The following is a 9,051-nucleotide window of genomic DNA, read 5'->3' as shown; positions in this document are numbered from 1 at the left end:
TAAGAATAGGGTTGCCAATCCCCAGGTAAGGGCAGGGGATCGCCCGGTTTGGAGGCCCTCCCCCCGCTTCAGGGTCGTCAGAAAGCAGAGAGGGGAGGGGAGGGAAATGTCTGCTGGGAACTTTGTTATTCCCTATGGAGATTTATTCCCATAGAAAAACATGGAGAATTGATCTGCGGGTATCTGGGGCTCTGGGGGGGGCTGTTTTTTGGGTTAGAGGCACCAAATTTTCAGTATAGCGCCTATCCCCAAAATACCCCCCAAGTTTCAAAATGATTGGACCTGGGGGTCCAATTCTATGAGCCCCAAAAGAAGGTGCCCCTATTTATTATTTCCTATGGAAGGAAGGAATTGAAAAGGTGTGCCGTCCCTTTATATGTGATGGCCAGAACTCCCTTTGGAGTTCAATTATGCTTGTCACAGCTTTGATCTTGGCTCCACCCCCAAAGTCCCCATATATTTCTTGAATTGGACTTGGCAACCCTACCTAAGAATACAGTTTCACTGCCTCAGACATAATAACATAAGAGAAACCATGTTGGATCAGGCCAAAGGCCCATCCAGTCCAGCACTCTGTGTCACACAGTGGCCAAAAAACTCAGGTGCCATCAGGAGGTCCATCAGTGGGGCCAGGACACCAGAAGCCCTCCCACTGTTGCCCTCCTCCCCACCACCAAGCACCAAGAATACAGAACATCACTGCCCCAGACATAAGAACATAATAGAAGCCACGTTGGATGAGGCCAGTGGCCTATCCAGTCTAATACTCCTTGTCACACAATGGCCAAAAAACCCAGGTGCCATCAGGAGGTCCATCAGTGGGGCCAGGACACTAGAAGCCCTTCCACTGTTGCCCCTCCCTAGCACAAAGAATACTGAGCAACACTGCCCCAGATAGAGAGTTCCAACAATACGCTGTGGCTAATAGCCCCTGATAGACCTCTGCTACAGATGTGTATCTGCTCACATGCTCTCGGCCTGGCCTACCTCACAGAGCTGTTGTGAGGGGACAAGGGAGGAGAGGAGGAGGAGGACGGAGGCTGCTTGGAGTTCCCATTTGGAGAGAAAGGCGGGGGGGGGGGGTGAAATAAATGTGGCTTACTGGAAAATCCCACATCTGGTTACTCCCATGCAAGTCACTTCTGGGCAGTATTCCCTCTAAGCCAAGAGTGGCCAAACCATGGCTCAGGAGCCACATGTGGCTCTTTCACTCATATTGTGTGGCTCTCGAAGCCCCCACCTCCCGTCAGCCAGATAGGAGAAGGCATTTGCCTGTTTAAATCCCTTCACCAAGCGAAGCCAGCCGGCAGCTTGGAGGAAACTTTTAAAGTTGCCTTCTTTCCACCTTCACTTCTGTCCCCTCAACTATTTGCCTTCCTTCCTTCCCTCCCTCCCTGTCTTGTAGCTCTCAAAAATCTGATGTGGGGCTTACGTTAAGCAAGACGGGTCCCCCTCTGTTCTGCGTTGTAGTCGTTCGCGTTTTTTGCAGATGTTTTCTTTCTATTGTCGGCCGCCTTGCGTTCTGTGAAGGAGAAAGGCAGCCAGGGTTTTGGGGTTTTTTGAGCAGGACCGCCCAGGAAGGCAGTCCCGGCTGGCTTGGCGTTCAGGGGTGTGTGGCCTAATATGCAAATGAGTTCCTGCTGGCCTTTATCTACAAAAAAACCCACTGAAGGCAGCGATCACATTCTTTAAATTGAATGAATGCATAACAGCGGTGGAGTGGGAGGAGGCGCCTGGAAACCTCCAGGTATTACAAACGTGACAAGAGACCAGTTCCCCTGGGAGAAAATGGCTGCTGGAGGGTGGAGTCTATGGCATTGTACTCTGCTAGGGTTGCCAATCCCCAGGTGGGGGCAGGGGATCCCCTGATTTGGAGGCCCTCCCCTCGCTTCAGGGTCGTCAGAAAGCGGGGGGAGGGGAGGGGGATGTTTGTTGGGAACTCTGTTATTCCCTATGGAGATTTATTCCCGTAGAAAATAATGGAGATTTGATCCGGGGGTATCTGGGGCTTTGGGGGTGAGGCTGTTTTTTGAGGTAGAGGCACCAAATTTTCGGTACAGCATCTAGTGCCTCTCCCCAAAATGTCCCCCAAGTTTCAAAACGATTGGACCAGGGGGTCCAATTCTATGAGCCCCAAAAGAAGGTGCCCCTATGTTTCATTATTTCCTATGGAAGAAAGGCATTGAAAAGGTGTGCCGTCCCCTTTAAATGAGATGGCCAGAACTCCCTTTGGAGTTCAGTTATTCTTGTCACAGCCTTGATCCTGGCTCCACCCCCAAAGTCCCCAGATATTTCTTGAATTGGACTTGGCAACCCTATACTCTGCTGAGGCCCCTCCCCTCACCAAACCCCGCCCTCTCCGAGATCCACCCCCAAAGTCTCCAGGTATTTTCCCACACAGATCTGGCAATCCTAGACAACAGACCCTGATCTCCTACGTAGCCCCTGCTGCTTCCAACAGCACACGCGCCACCAAGTCTCTCTGGCCTACATGCCCATTTTTAAGTTGTAGGGGAGGACAGGGCATCGTTTTGGCTTTCCAGTTCTGCCCTGAGAGCCTTTAAGCAGGCCTACCGTTGGAGCCCACCGTTGCCCACCTAACACTGATCTAGAAGCCCCCGAATCCACAGGCTGGACTACCTCAGAGAGTCCCGTTGCCTGCAAGCCACGGAGGTACAGCGGCCTCTTCTCCAGGGAGAGCAGATTGGGAGTCACAACATGGCCCGGGGATGCAGTCACTCACCTGGGCTGAAGCTGTCGGTGCTGCAAGCAAAAGGGCTAGGCCCCAGGGGCCCCCCCGAAAGCCAGTACAGGGGAGAACTCCGCTATCGGGAAGCAATGCCTTCTCGGAGACGGTAGCCCCGTTTTACGAGAAGCAGCAGCTGGTTGCTGGGGCTCCATGCATATTTGATGACGGCTATTATTCCCCAGCCGCACGGGTGAATGGAGGGACTCCAGCTGCCCTAGGACGGTGGAGGGACGGTGGCTCAGTGGCAGAGCATCTGCTTGGGAAGCAGAAGGTCCCAGGTTCAATCCCTGGCATCTCCAAAAAAGGGTCCAGGCAAATAGGTGTGGAAAACCTCAGCTTGAGACCCTGGAGAGCAGGAGAGGGACAGTGGCTCAGTGGTAGAGCATCTGCTTGGGAAGCAGAAGGTCCCAGGTTCAATCCCCAGCATCTCCACAAAAAGGGTCCAGGCAAATAGGTGTGGAAAACCTCAGCTTGAGACCCTGGAGAGCAGGAGAGGGATGGTGGCTCAGTGGTAGAGCATCTGCTTGGGAAGCAAAAGGTCCCAGGTTCAATCCCCGGCATCTCCAAAAAAGGGTCCAGGCAAATAGGTGTGAAAAACCTCAGCTTGAGACCCTGGAGAGCCACTGCCAGTCTGAGAAGACAATACTGACTTTGATGGACCGAGGGTCTGACTCAGTAGAAGGCAGCTTCATATATGAGGGAGGGACGGTGGCTCAGTGGTAGAGCCTCTGCTTGGGAAGCAGAAGGTCCCAGGGTTCAATCCCCCGCACCTCCAAAAAAGGGTCCAGGCAAATAGGTGTGAAAAGCCTTAGCTTGAGACCCTGGAAAGCCACTGCCAGTCTGAGGAGACAATACTTTGATGGATCCAGGGTCTGATTCAGTAGAAGGCAGCTTCATATGTTCAGAATTCTAGACAAAATTTCTAAGGGAGGGACGGTGGCTCAGTGGTAAGCAGAAGGTCCCAGGTTCAGTCCCCGGCATCTCCAAAAAAGGGTCCAGGCAAAGAGGTGTGAAAAACCTCAGCTTGAGACCCTGGAGAGCCGCTGCCAGTCTGAGAAGACAAGACTGACTTTGATGGACTGAGGGTCTGATTCAGTAGAAGGCAGCTTCATATGTTCATGTACCGGAGGAGGGGTGACGAGCTACCGGGACCACGGAGCTACCTGCTACTAACAGCCCATCAAATCACTCTCCACGCTGAAGCAGTAAAGCAATTGAAACCAATAATAGATATATTATTTGATATACTCAAGGGATATGGGCTATTTCATTACACGTACTAACCCATCTCCCACTATATTTGAATGTACCCTTTTTTTCCCTAATGGCAAACTAGAACGTATTTCTCTTTTCGAACAGTGCATCAGAATATTTTGGGTTCTTGTATTGACATACTCAAATAGGGATATCGGCTGTTTATCTTATTACATACGTTATCCCCTCTTCCACTAGATGTTAATGTATTCTATTTTTTCCTAATGGCAAACTATGATGACGTTATAACCTCTTGAGATACTAATGCCCTCCATTTAAACTCACAACTAATGAAGCCAGAATGACACCCAGATTTATGGCACTTCGCACCTATGACATCGGTCTGCCTTTTTATCACCCTCCACTGTTGTTTCAGCAGTTAACGACACTAACAAACACAGACCCCAATTTGCGATTCTTTTAATCTGCTAAAAACATTCCCATTACTCTACACACCAGCTCACTGCCCACTTTCTCTATATTGAAGGATGGCTTGCCATTCCAGTTTTGTCTGAGGAAGTCTGCTTAGAGCATATGAAAGCTTATATTCTGAATAAAACTTTGTTGGTCTTATAGGTGCGACTTGTCTACTGCTTTGTTATATATATCCATTATATTCACTATCTAATCCAAATCTCAATAATAACAACAGATATTGAAATATACACGTTATGAGAGACCAGTTTGGAGAGCAGACTTGAACGGAGTTTACAGAAATGTTTCAGCATAATACATTATGAATTGTGATAGAAGAACTGAAGATTGAAGATACTGGATTTTGCTAATTCCTTTTCCTCTGCAGATGTCAGAGTCTCCACTCAGAGTCTCAGAGCGGCTCACAATCTCCTTTATCTTCCTCCTCCACAACAGGCATCAAATTGCAGATTTATACCCCGCCCTTCTCTCTGAATCAGACTCAGAGCGACTTACAATCTCCTCTATCTCCCCCCCCCCACAACAGACACCCTATGGGGTGGGTGGGGCTGAGAGGGCTCTCACAGCAGCTGCCCTTTCAAGGACAACCTCTGCCAGAACTATGGCTGACCCAAGGCCATTCCAGCAGGTGCAAGTGGAGGAGTGGGGAATCAAACCCGGTTCTTCCAGATAAGAAGAGTCCATGCACTTAAGCACTTCACCAAACTGGCTCTCTTAGTAAGAGTCTCTTAGAAGGAATTTGCCATATGGGCAATACTTGAGAATAAGGAGAAATTCCACAAACGTAAAAGATTTCATTGAAGAGACAAGGGTTTTAGACAACCATTTTTTACAGAGAGGATAGCCAGCAAAATGAATAAGAAACAGTGAGACATATTAGTAGTCTCCGGACACTACTTACCTACCGCACGACACACTGGAAGAAGACGGTCTCGAGAAGAGTTGTGAAACTCAAAATGATTTAAGGAGCGGTCATTATGATCGCCGGACTGCATTTATGACTACAAACTGATGAGGATATTGATCATTTAAGAGACAGTAGGAATAAGAGGGCTTTCCGGATGGAGTAGTTTTTGTACGGTCTCTCAGAACTTGTATATTTCAATATTTGTTATATCATTATTATTGAGATTTGTATGGAGAGTGATTTGGTGGGTTGTTACTACCAGAGGAGGGGGGCAGGAAAAATCTGCGACCCAAGGACAATTTAAGAAGAGCATTGTGTCTGTGCCCTAAACGTCTGCGGTATATTTATCTTCTGGCTTATGACTGGAAAAAGATACTCCTAGAGCTATGAAGAATTACGGGATGCAAGAGTTACATCCCTTTTATGTCTCTGTATGAGTCCCCGATTGGAACGGTTGGTCTCTTTGAGATTTTACTACTCTCAAATCTAACTGCAGACCAACAGAGCTGCTCTCTGAAACTGACCGCGATGTTTCTTCCTCTTGGAAGGCCATTCCAGAGCAGTGACTCATGCAGAGAGGCAACAGGAAGCCTGCTCTTAGGGGCCCTTCTGCAGCAGGAGCAATCGTTCAGTCACACTGGGAATCGGAGCTAAAACAGACTGCAAGGAGACAAGTGACTCTGGCAGAGATGCAACAGGCAGACTCATCCACTGAGTGATAATTTAGGTGTGCAGGCAATACACGTTTGAGAAAGTCACTCCTCATGGCACAAGGGGAAACTGATGGCCCCCAGACTAAGGATTATTGGGTCAGAAACCCCCATCCTTTGCCAGACTAGAGGGGATTAAGACCAGTTTGGTGTAGTGGTTAAGTGCACGGACTCTTATCTGGGAGAACCAGGTTTGATTCCTCACTCCTCCATTTGCAGCTGCTGGAAAGGCCTTGGGCCAGCTCAGCCACAGCTCTCGCAGAGCTGTCTGTGAAAGTGCAGCTTCTGTCAGAGCTCTCTCAGCCCCACCCGCCTCACAGGGTGTCTGTTATAGGGAAGGTAAAGGAGATTGTAAGCCGCTCTGAGATTTGGAGAGGAGAGTGGGATATAAATCCAATATCTTCTTAAGAATGGAGAGCAGAGACACACAGTCAGAACACTCACTTCTCAGGTGCCTTGAAGGGCAACCAGACACACAGCAATATGCCAAGTTTTTCCCGGGTTGAAGTAACAATTGGGGGCATTCATATCTGGGAGACTCTAGTTTGAGTGCCGTGTCCTGCCACAGAAGTTGGGGCAGCCTTGAGCTGGTCACTCTTTCAACCTGGCCTACTTCACAGTAGGGCCGCTGTGAGAAGAACGATGTTGGAAGCCACTCCGGGTTCCCGAGGAGGAGAAAAGCGGGGCACAAACAGCTGAACTTAGCTGAATGCTTAATGTTGATGCATTAAGGTTGGGAGCAAAGCCCTTTGTCAGTTAGGGGCGTTATTTGGACAGATGGGAGAAGCCCCTACCACACAGGGAGGAGCACCGGAGCTGCAGAAGCAAAAAGCCAAACTCTCTCTTTTGCTAGAACGAGCCAAAACGAGAGAAACCAGATAGTACATTTTGGAATAACCTGCAATAGTTTGCATAGAGAATATTTAGGCAGTTAAGAATTCATAGCAATGCATAATTAATAGTTTAAACGATAATATGGGTTCAATTAGATTAACTGTGTTTGGATACCGGAATTATTGTCTTAATCTTAACTTTGTTTTCATCTTGACCCTTCTCCTCGGATAGAAACTGGTCTGCATACCTAGATACATCTTTATAACTTAACTTCCTTTATAACTTTATAACTTAAAATCCTTACTCGTTATTTTATTGCATGCATGGAAGTATTTATGCTTGTGCACAACCTGATTCCACAAGTTTAATTAATTCTATATGAATATGAATACTAACTTGTTATGTTTTTTTTAAAAAATTCAATAAAAAATGTAGAGGAACAAAATGAGAGAAACGCGCTCTTCGGGTTTCTGCACTCTTCGTTCGGCGTGGGAAACATGATGGCAAACCACAGCCAACAGGGCAGGGGTGTCAAACTCATTTGTTATGAGGGCCGGATCTGACATAAATGAGACCTTGTCGGGCTGGGCCTGGCGTGTCATAAAATGTAATGCCAGGTAGTGGAGATATAAACTTCGAAGGACACAGACAAGCACAATTCAACATCTAAAAAACTTAAACTAACGTGCTTAAAACTTTAGCACTTGTTAGTCCTTTCTTTGTATCTCCCCCCCGTGGGATCCGGGGAACTGGGCAAAGGAAGCTCTGGCTCTTTCCTTCCTTCCCCAGGGGACCAGGAGGAGGAGGAGTCTCAGCCAATGGAGAAAAGAGAGGCTTTGCTCTGTAGCTCCTGTGCGATTGAGCAAGCCTGGCCAAGCAGACTGTGATCCAGAAGGAAGCGAGAGAGAGAGAGAGAAGGAAGCAGAGGACAGCCAGTTGCTCGGGGGCCTGATAGGAGCCCTCCGGGGGCCTGGTTTGGCCCCTGGGCCACATTGTTTGACACTCCTGGGTTTTCAAGGCAAACGACAACCCCGGGTGGTTTGCCACTGCCTCCCTTTTCATAGCAACCCTGGGCTCCCTATGTGGTCTCCCATCCAAGTTCTAACCAGGGCCAGCCCGACTTAGCTTCCAAGATCTGAGCAGACTTGGTTAGCTGGGACCACCCAGGTCCAACTCTGCAGTTTTCAAGGCAAGAAAACAACGAAGGTGGTCGGCCATCGCCTGTCTCCGCAGAGCAACCCTGGACTTCCTTTGGGGGTCTCCCAGCCGAATATTAACAGGGGAAGACTCTGCTGAGCTTCCAAGATTTATTGAGATCAGGCCAGCCTGGGCCACCCAAGTCAAGGAAAGAGAACCGGCTGCTGCCTGCCTCTGCGTAGCGGCTCTGGGCCTCCGTGGGGGCCTTCCATCCACGTACTAACCAGGGCCACATATGACTATTTCATTGCTCCCCAAGAGAACGGCTGTTATTTCATCCTAGACTGGCAGGAAACCGAGGCAGGGAAAAGGCATCCTCTTACAGAAGACGGTTTTAAAGCAGCGGTGGCCGAAGTTCAGCTCGGCAGCCACGTGTGGCGCTTTCGCACATATCGCGCGGCTCTCGAAGCCCCCACTGGCCGACGGGGAGAAGGCGTTTCTCTCTTTAAATCCCTTCTCCCAGCCGAGCCGGCCGGCGGCTTCCAGAATGCGTCCAAAATTAAAAGTTGCTTTCTTTCCGCCTCTCCCTCCCTCTACCCTCCTGGCTTCCCCGATACAATTCCAAAAAGCTTTAACGGCACAACAATAACGTCAGGTCCTGCTTTCCTTCGGCTCTCAAAGATCTGATGCTCATGTTTTGCGGCTCTCAAACAACTGACGTTTATTCCGCGCGGCTCTTGATGTTAAGTGAGTTTGGCCGCCTCTGTTTTCAAGCAAGATGAACTCTTTCCACGGGAAGGAAGGCATAAAGCCACTGCCAGGAATTTTGTGCTGTTCAAATAAATGGTATAAGTGACACCCACAAAACTTTTCAGAAAGTGGGAGGAGCCATTGTAAGTCAGGGCTAGTTATTGGCTCCCCTCCTTCAACTAGGAGGAGGTACTATATTTTTCTCCACATCCTGTGGGCAGCCATTTTAGCATTTGGCTCCGACTCCTGCGGCGGCCATTTTGGGGGCGACGCTC

The sequence above is a fragment of the Heteronotia binoei genome, chromosome 20, assembly GCF_032191835.1.
Source record: "Heteronotia binoei isolate CCM8104 ecotype False Entrance Well chromosome 20, APGP_CSIRO_Hbin_v1, whole genome shotgun sequence".
Classification (NCBI taxonomy): domain Eukaryota; kingdom Metazoa; phylum Chordata; class Lepidosauria; order Squamata; family Gekkonidae; genus Heteronotia; species Heteronotia binoei.
Note: the sequence above shows the minus strand (reverse complement) of the source record.